General features: G+C 40.4%; 1 long non-coding RNA gene across 1 annotated transcript; it reads left to right on the top strand.

The window, feature by feature from the left end:
- The first annotated feature begins 4,046 nt into the window (after positions 1-4,046).
- LOC149500109 (uncharacterized) lies at positions 4,047-6,066 on the top strand. Its single transcript, XR_016325110.1, has 2 exons — positions 4,047-4,326; positions 5,610-6,066. It is a non-coding gene; the product is annotated as an uncharacterized LOC149500109 (long non-coding RNA).
- Positions 6,067-9,013: the final 2,947 nt, after the last annotated feature.

The raw sequence follows: 9,013 nt of genomic DNA, 5'->3' as shown, positions 1-9,013 counted from the left end.
CATGGACTTCAGCAATGCCAGAAGCAGAGCGAAGCCGCCGGGCAGAACCAAAAACATCTTTCTGCAGTCATTTTTGAGGCATCACTTAGGCAAACAGAAACTTTTTTCTATTGTGGCGATACATAACGAACAAAACAATAGATCGATATTTGACAGATGCCTGAATCTCGCTTACGAAATTTTCAAAATAAGCTACAAGTTGCGAACAACAACATTCAGACCGTCAGTCTACCGAGCAATTTCACCAGTTCGGTGGAAGATCTTCTCTTTCTCGTTAACCTCCCAAATTATCGAGTCAATTTACCGTCAAAAAATTTTTATAAATTTCAATAGTAAAAATTATGATAGGTATGCCAAAGTTCAAATTAATTCGACATTTTGAAGTGGCCAAAATCATGTTCAAAGTTTCCGTTACATACATACTAACATACGTATGAAGCTAATAAAAGAGTCTTAAAAAGATAGGACTCTCTTTTCTTTCTTTTTTTGTAACTTTCCTCCTGAGGACAACAGAAATTGTTATCATGAATTAACTAGAGATATTTTATTTACACTGAACCGATACTTGTTTAATATTCATCGAATAATCACTCGCTGCTGGCGTGCCGGCAATATAACTGTTTACAAAATGCCATTAATGTTAGAAAACCCGCTTATGTTCACGTTTTGCGATTGATTGTTTTCCTTACGCCAATATGACGTCTTAGCTTATACGATTGATCAAGCTATGCTGCCATGACGATATCGTATTTATTAGAACTAATTCACAATTTCTGGAAAATTCTGGAAACTAATTTACAGAAATTTATTTTGTTGAGATTTCGATCTCATACTTCAAGGCAAGGTGGTATCAACAACAAAATATCACAAATGTTATCTTGTTTACCGATATTTAATTGCTCTTTTTTTATTTTATTGCTTATTTGGTAGGACGAGCTCACAGCCTACCTGGTGTTAAGTGGTTACTGGAGCCCATAGACATCCACAACGTAAATGCACCACCCACCTTGAGATATAAGTTCTAAGGTCTCAAATATAGTTACAACGGCTGCCCCACCCTTCTAACCGAAACACATTACTGCTTCAGGGCAGAAATAGGCAGAGTGGTGGTACCCATCCGCGCGAACTCACATGAGGTCCTACCAGCAGTGAACAAGAATGCTCACATGAATTCCATTCACTTCTTAACCTACACGGTATCTTGTGGGATATATGTGACGTCATCTTGATGAGCTATGAATGGCCTGTGTGCTTGGTGCGAGTTTAACACTTTGAGAAGGCGGCACGACATGAAAACCCTCTTGTCGTGGCGGCCGGGAATTACATACCCGATCCTGTAGACCCAATGGTAAACAGTCGACGTCGCCCTAAACATGACATTACGGATCCTCCCGATCCATTAACAGTGCTTTTAGGCACCACAAGCAACAGTCACCGTCCTCGTCGAACCGATCGCTGGCGACGAAGGGCTCGACGAGTGAATTAATCCATAGACACAGCCCACTGAGTTTCTCGCCGGATCTTCTCAGTGGATTGCGTTTCCGATCCGGTGGTAGATTCCGCGAAGCGCTGCTCTTGCTAGGGCCAGTGTTAGCAAGCTCACCTACACGTTAGGGTGAAGCTGAAATAGCCTCTCAAGACTACCAGCATAGGCAAAAGTTAACTCAAATTTGTTTACCTACGTTTGCCGCTAAGGGCGCTGTTCCAACTGCATCCTTTGAGTTAACTTTTACGCTATCGAGAACGTTAAAAAACTTGCACTAAGCACGGCAATAGGTTGGACGCGAGACACCACGTCACTTTGTCCTCCGCGTGTCACGACTTAGTTTTGTCTCATCTTCAAACTCGGAAGAGGGTTCATATGAACATCGGATAATTCGACTCTAATAATCCCAGTTTACCAGCACACAAGCGTCGGCGAGAGCCCGGCGATTACAAATTTAATAATAAAAGACGATTAAATAATTTCTGTTGTAAGCACACAGATGACATTTCGATGTCCTTAAGTTTAATATCCAGAATGATCAAGGATTTCCTCTGTGCAGTCTTTAGTTTTGAATGTAAACAATATTTTAATTAGGATGATACAAACGCAACTTCATATTGCATCATCTAGTTAATCCAGTTATGGGCTTACGGATACATTTAACAAACGTATTCCTATGGTAATTTTATGCAGTAGGCATTGGTATTACGTAAGAAACTCGCAAGGTCATTTTGTATGATTTTTTAAATATTCATGCTGTTCATTAGTACTGCGAAGGAAACCTGCAATTCCGTTTGAAGCATAAAATAGAATTTGATGTTGCCTCCAGCAAAGGCATCTCTAGCCCATGTAAGCGAACGGTCAAAACGGAATAGGTTTTCTTTTACGATTGAAGTATTACTGGTGGCCCGGAGGCCTTTCCAGCTTCACCAGGACAGGTGACCGAGCAAGGATCAGCCAGGAGCGGTGCGATCAGCTAACAGCTACCGGAGCGCCTCCGAAGAAGACCTAACAACTCAAGAGTAGCTACTTCGCAAATGAATCGACTTTAGAATCGGAATCGCGACCCGCTGAGAAGATCCGGCGAGAAACTCAGCGGGCTAATGCATGGGTTAGGTTGTACGTCGAATTCTTTGCAGAGTTCGAAGAGTACGGTTACCGGGATCCCTAAGCCTGCTCCTAGTGTTAGAGCTGAAGGTATCTAATGCAAGAGTTATTGGATTTGATGGATGAGTAAGGACGTGTTTAGGGCGACTTGCTCCTGCGTGTAACGGAATAGATACAATTGTAACAGGTTCATTAAAAGTTAACCCACAGACACAGCCCACTAAGTTCCTCGCCGGATCTTCTTAGTGAGTTACGATTCCGAGTTTTATTATAGCTATCTCGGGTTAGTGTTAGAAAATTCTCTCAAGTTGAGCCCGTGAGCTCACCTATCCGTCCGCGCGTAGCTGGAATAACTCCTAGGCTATTAGCGAATAGATAGGGAAAATAATGATAATCGAAAGTTCCGAAGCTGGCGCCCCCTAACACCGTTATACCCACACCCTGCACCATAGACGAAGCCCCCACTGGTCTCCTGCTCCGATGACATTCAACTTAGAAAATGGCGGCGCAAACTGACGAATGAATTAAATATTGATAAAATTTTCACGAGTTTCAATCTTGCGATGTAAAAGGTCGGCTGAAACATTGAATATTCAAATGGAATAGCGAACAAGGGACTGTTTTTGACACGTGCCGAATGTTTGTGAGCTTAAATCAGTTGATTGTAAGAGAATCGTGTCCGAAATGTCATACAGATCTACAGATTCTTAATTGTTTTTACTGTAACTTTTTTACTGGTGGTAGGACCTCTTGTGAGTCCGCGCGGGTGGGTACCACCACTCTGCCTATTTCTGCCGTGAAGCAGTAATGCGTTTCGGTTTGCAGGGTGAGGCAGCCGCTGTAACTATACTTGAGATCTTAGAACTTATATCTCAAGGTGGGTGGCGCATTTACGTTGTGAATGTCTATGGGCTCCAGTAACCACTTAACACCAGGTGGGCTGTGAGCTCGTCCGTCCATTTAAGCAATAAAAAAAAACTGTAACAGACAGTTCCTTTAGCATTAAGTATTTTCATTGTATTATATTATTAATCGACGTTACGAACGTCACAGTTTTCATGGTTATCGAACGACTAAGACTTAATTGATTTAAATGTCGAAATAAAATATATTTAACTTTATCTGCGACTCGCAAAAACTGGTGAAAATTCTATTATTGTTTTTATTTATTTTTATTTATTGCTTAGATGGGTTTGCGAACCCTGGGATATCAACAACGTAAATGCTCCTATACATTAATTATAGAGAGTAGAGAGAGAGACAGAGAGAGAATATGCATTGTACATCCAAATAAAAAAAATGCAAAACATTAAGTATTAAAAAGTATAATGAGTGCCCTTTTCGCTAAGAGCGATCTATTCTAGACAATCATCAATTGATGATATTATAAAATCCCGATTAATAATAATAATAAAAACGAATAGAAATTAATTTTCGTATGTTTTTATTTCAGACTCGCCAAAAACCTGTGCACCAGGAAGGGTAGTCGCCGCGCCAATACTGGGAATCGCCTAGAACACGCGGTACTCACCCACATCCAACACGTGCCCTAGACGCCAGGTCCCTGAACTCCCCTCACCCCCATCGTCCATCCGCCTTCCACCGGTGTCAGCTTAACACGAGTGAAAGAGATAAAATTGAATGTTAGCAGTCATGGCTCGTGGAGATGAGTGCAAGACCGCCAACAAGGCCAATTACGCTTGCAAGTCTTTTGATGTGGCCGCTCCTATGAAGTAAGTTTATCCGAGAGAAAAAAAACACCCTGTATTTTAATTCAAATTAAGTTTACGGCTTAACATCTCATTTCCCGGTCACCGTCCTCGTCGAGCTCGTCGCTTGCGACGAAGGGCTCGACGAGCGAATTAACCCTCAGACACAGCCCACTGAGTTTCTCGCCGGATCTTCTCAGTGGGTCGCGTTTCCGATCCGGTGGTAGATTCTGCGAAGCACTGCTCTTGCTAGGGCTAGTGTTAGCAACACTCCGGTTTGAACCCCGTGAGCACATCTACGTGTTAGGGTGAAGCTGAAATAGCCTCTCAAGGCTATCAGCATAGGTAGAAAAAAAAACTCATTTTTTAGTTTAGATTATGTCAGCCATTCACGAAAACCGAAGAAAATACTACACCCTGTATATATTTTGTTAATCTTTTTATGAGAAAATATGTGGAGAAGTTATAAAATGTGTTAGGAGAATTATGCAGGAAAGGAAATAACACAGTACTAATGGTAGGGCTAAACGTGATTATGGATACCACCATCATCCTGACTGTTTCATATTGAATATTTTCATTTTTTTTTATTGCTTAGTTGGGTGGACGAGCTCACAGCCCACCTGGTGTTAAGTGGTTACTGGAGCCCATAGACATCTACAACGTAAATGGGGTGGCACATTTACGTTGTAGATGTCTATGTTGTAGATGTGTAATGCGTTTCGGTTTGAAGGGTGGGGAAGCCGTTGTAACTATTAAAACTGAGACCTTACAACTCTTGTCTCGAGGTGGGTGGCGGCATTTACGTTTTCTCAATAATTTGGAATCTGTAGCAGCCACATAAGTTATAATAAAATAATGGTGTATTTTAGTTTCAAGGTAGTGAGATTAAACTAATTGAATGTCAATCCTAAAAATAGTTTGTATGATAGGCTGGTAATATAAGTAATAGCTCGAACCTTGTACAATTGGTATATAAATTCGACCTTGTCGCATGGAATGATGTGAGAATATAAAATTAACAAATAATTCGATGTGTTTGTTAGACCATAAATATCTGTGCCCTCGAATGATACATAAATATATGATATTTATTATTCTCTTCCACTCAATAAACGTATTTTTATTTCTAAAGCACCTTTTTAATAAAATTACAATGCATTCGATAAACTTGCAAACCAGTCGTGTATTTGTGTTGAAAAATGGCGCGTAAAATAACAAGGTTGATTTAAAAATTTCAGCGCGATCATGATCGAAGGCTACGCGCTTTTTGAGGATAGTTTGAAAATGTTCTTTCGAATTTTCAGGAAGCCAGCTTCACCAACTTACCAGCTGGTCAAGCAGCAGGAACAGAAGAAAGACTACGGTTCCTGGGGGCCAGTTTTCAAGGACAAGAAGACTTTCACTGACATGCACTTATGCTGAACATGACATCGAGCCGGTGTTCATCATCATTGCTTTATCATTATCAATCGTGACGTCACTATATTATAATTTCTTTATTCCATGTCATTGTCAAATCAAAAATCGCCTTTTGAATGTTTCGGTAACACGCTTTGCTTTTATTTTTTTCGTCAAAATTCTTATAATAAGTTCTGTGTCCCTAGATGAATTTTATTTTGTGTTAAAAGTTTGCGTGTGCTCCAAATTGTTTTTTATAAATAAATAAAAGTGACGTTTAGATTATGTTTCCAGTGGTGTAGGTATTCTTTTGCATACTAACCTTATCGTGTATTCATATTAACATTAAAATTCATCCCCATCTGTGAGATTTTTTGTTGAACTACCCTACTTACGAATGATGATGGAAAATTGGTTTAATTCTGTCTCTGTCGGTATCATCAATTATAAATTTGGATGTTTATTGGCTCTTGTCGTTGTTTAAGAGGTGTTTAATTTATTGAAAAAAAAAAAAAAGAGTGTTGAAAATTTTTCTTATTGTTTCTCATTTATGCCCGTGACTCACTTTAGCTGAAGTCTAGTTTAGAATGAAGTCGTCGTGGCCTAAAGGATAAGACGTCCGGTGCATTCGTGTCGAGCGATGCACCGGTGTTCGAATCCCAGGCGGGTATCAATATTTCTAATAAAATACGTACTCAACAAATGTTCACAATTGACTTTCACGGTGAAGGAATGACATCGTGTAATAAAAATCAAATCCGCAAAACTATAATTTGCGTAATTACTGGTAGTAGGACCTCTTGTGAGTCCGCGCGGGTATGTACCATCAAGCTGCTTAATTCTGCCGTGAAGCAGTAATGCGTTTCGGTTTGAAGGGTGGGGTAGCCGTTGTAACTATACTTGAGACCTTAGAACTTATATCTCAAGGTAGGTGGCGCGTTTACGTTGTAGATGTCTATGGGCTCCAGAAGCCACTAAAAAAAAATAATTAATTCTGATCTAAGGGGATCGGTACTAAATAATCAATACAGCCGCTTCTATTGTGAGATATTGGTTGCAATGATCATATTGCCAATGACACGTGCAGGCATAAAAAAAGTTTATTAATAATTATTAAACATAAATCAACTTGAATATCGAGTACAATTTGCGCATTCTTTATTTATTGCGCAAACCAATCGACGAGTTCATTATGAGCCTGGTTGTCAAAGTATACACCACAATATGAACTCATCCACTGGCCTTGAATGAGGTTGAGTCTTAATCGTATACTGTAATGGCTGTGTTTTGCTGCAGAAATAGGCAGAATTACGGTACCTATCCGTGCGGGCTTAGGCACCACTATTAAAAGCCGCTCGGCTATTGACTTACGCATACTATACATGATACAAATATTTAACACTAGCGACCCGCCCTCGCTTCGCTTCGGAAACATTAAAACATACATGAAACAAAAAAAAAAAAAAAAAAGTAGCCTATGTTCATCAGGGACAATGTCGGCTTCTAATGGAAAAAGAATTTTTCAAATCGGTCCAGTAGTTTCGGAGCCTATTCGAAACAAACAAACAAACAAATCTTTCCTCTTTATATTATTATATTAGTATAGAAAACAAGAACAGCGCATTACACAAAGTAAAATGATATCTGTAATGCGGTCGAAGTTAATTAAATATGCATTATTAAAGATAGTTCAAAAACGATTGGTCCGATCTTGATGAAATTGAAATGACTGTCTCATTGGACATCAGAAGCACCAACTTTAAAATACAAACAGGAGGAATCAAAATCGATTCATTTAGAAAATGGTTCTGAGGGAACGCACATCAAAAACAGTTTTGAAGTCGAACCTTTTTGGGAGACTGTTAAAAACAATTACAGCTTTAAGACCGAAGCCCAGATATGTTGTTTCTTTTAGGATCAATTATTATTGTGAAGCTGTATTTTTGTCGTTTGTTTTTTGGGAGAACGCTGTCGGATCTTCTACAGTAAATCTTTTAGTCGCCTTTTACATTGCCTATAGACATATGTCGGGTGGCGCTATGTTGAGATTTAACTCACATACGTCTTCGTCTACCGCTGTCTTGAGACTGCGATGTGATTTTTTTAGAGAAAAACGGCGTGTACCTTGTGATGCCTAAAACCTTAATTATATCTTAGATTAACCCACAGACACAGCCCACTGAGTTTCTCGCCGAATCTTCCCAGTGGTCGATTCTGCGAAGTACTGCTCTTGTTAGGGTTAGTGTTTGCAACGTCCACAGACTAGAGACCACCAGCCCCGTGAGCTCACCTACTCGCTCAATGAATTTAGCATGACTCCTCGAGGTCACTAGAATAGGAAGGAAAAAAAAGATATATCTTCGGACATAGAAGCAACAAATCTGTTCAGGATACGAATGTTTGCCCGATTTGAGAATCTAACCCGCGATTCTCGGCGCAACAGTCAGGGGCGCTAACACCATCGAGTCAGTCAGTAAATTAATATTGGAATCTGTTATCATAAGGCACCCGTAAATTGAACTGTATTTATTTAGATAAGCATTCGCCGCCGCAGAATACACGATAGCTACTCTATACAAAGTGGTTATTTTGTATTCAGCCGAGAACGAGGAACCCTGAATATTTTTGTGTGTGAACGCAAATTTGTATGTATGAGAGCTCGCTTTGAAGACTTATATATTCTTATTTTAAATATTAACATAGTAAATTTCATTAAAAGCGGCCGTTTTTCTTATTTTATTTGACTTACACTTCGAAAATTAGAGCGCTCAGTGCAGTCGTGTTAGGGCCAAGATAGTAGATTTTCCTATGCGACCAGAAGATCTTCCCTAATATTAGTCTACTCGGGTACCAATTCGAGGCTATTTCGCCATTCCAACTCTGTACCGCCCCATTAGGTATTTTCCTACTTAAAATTCGAATTCGTATCTTGAGCCGTGGTCTCCTTAGACCATATAATATGGGCGACAACCGACCCGCGTGCTGGATCCAGCCCGCTGTAAGATATGATCCGGCACACGAGGCATTTTGAAAAAACCCAATTAAAAAATATTACATCGTGATCGGAGGCGTTCGCATCGGGGTCGGGATGATCAGTCTGAGGTACCTCGGCCTCGAACTGGATGGTCGATGGATCTCTCGCGCTCATTTCGAGAAATTGGGCCCTCGGCCGATGGCGACGGCCGGCTCTTTGTGTCGGCTTCTTCCAAAAGTCGGGGGTCCCGATGCGGTCTATGGCACTTTACCCGTTTGGTGCCACGCCCTGACCCGTGAGAACGTCGCCGCGTTGCGGAGGTCGACATAGGGGAGG

Source organism: Bombyx mandarina, chromosome 23 (assembly GCF_030267445.1).
Source record: "Bombyx mandarina strain Sakado chromosome 23, ASM3026744v2".
Lineage (NCBI taxonomy): Eukaryota > Metazoa > Arthropoda > Insecta > Lepidoptera > Bombycidae > Bombyx > Bombyx mandarina.
Note: the sequence above shows the minus strand (reverse complement) of the source record. Positions and strands in the feature narration are given on the sequence as shown.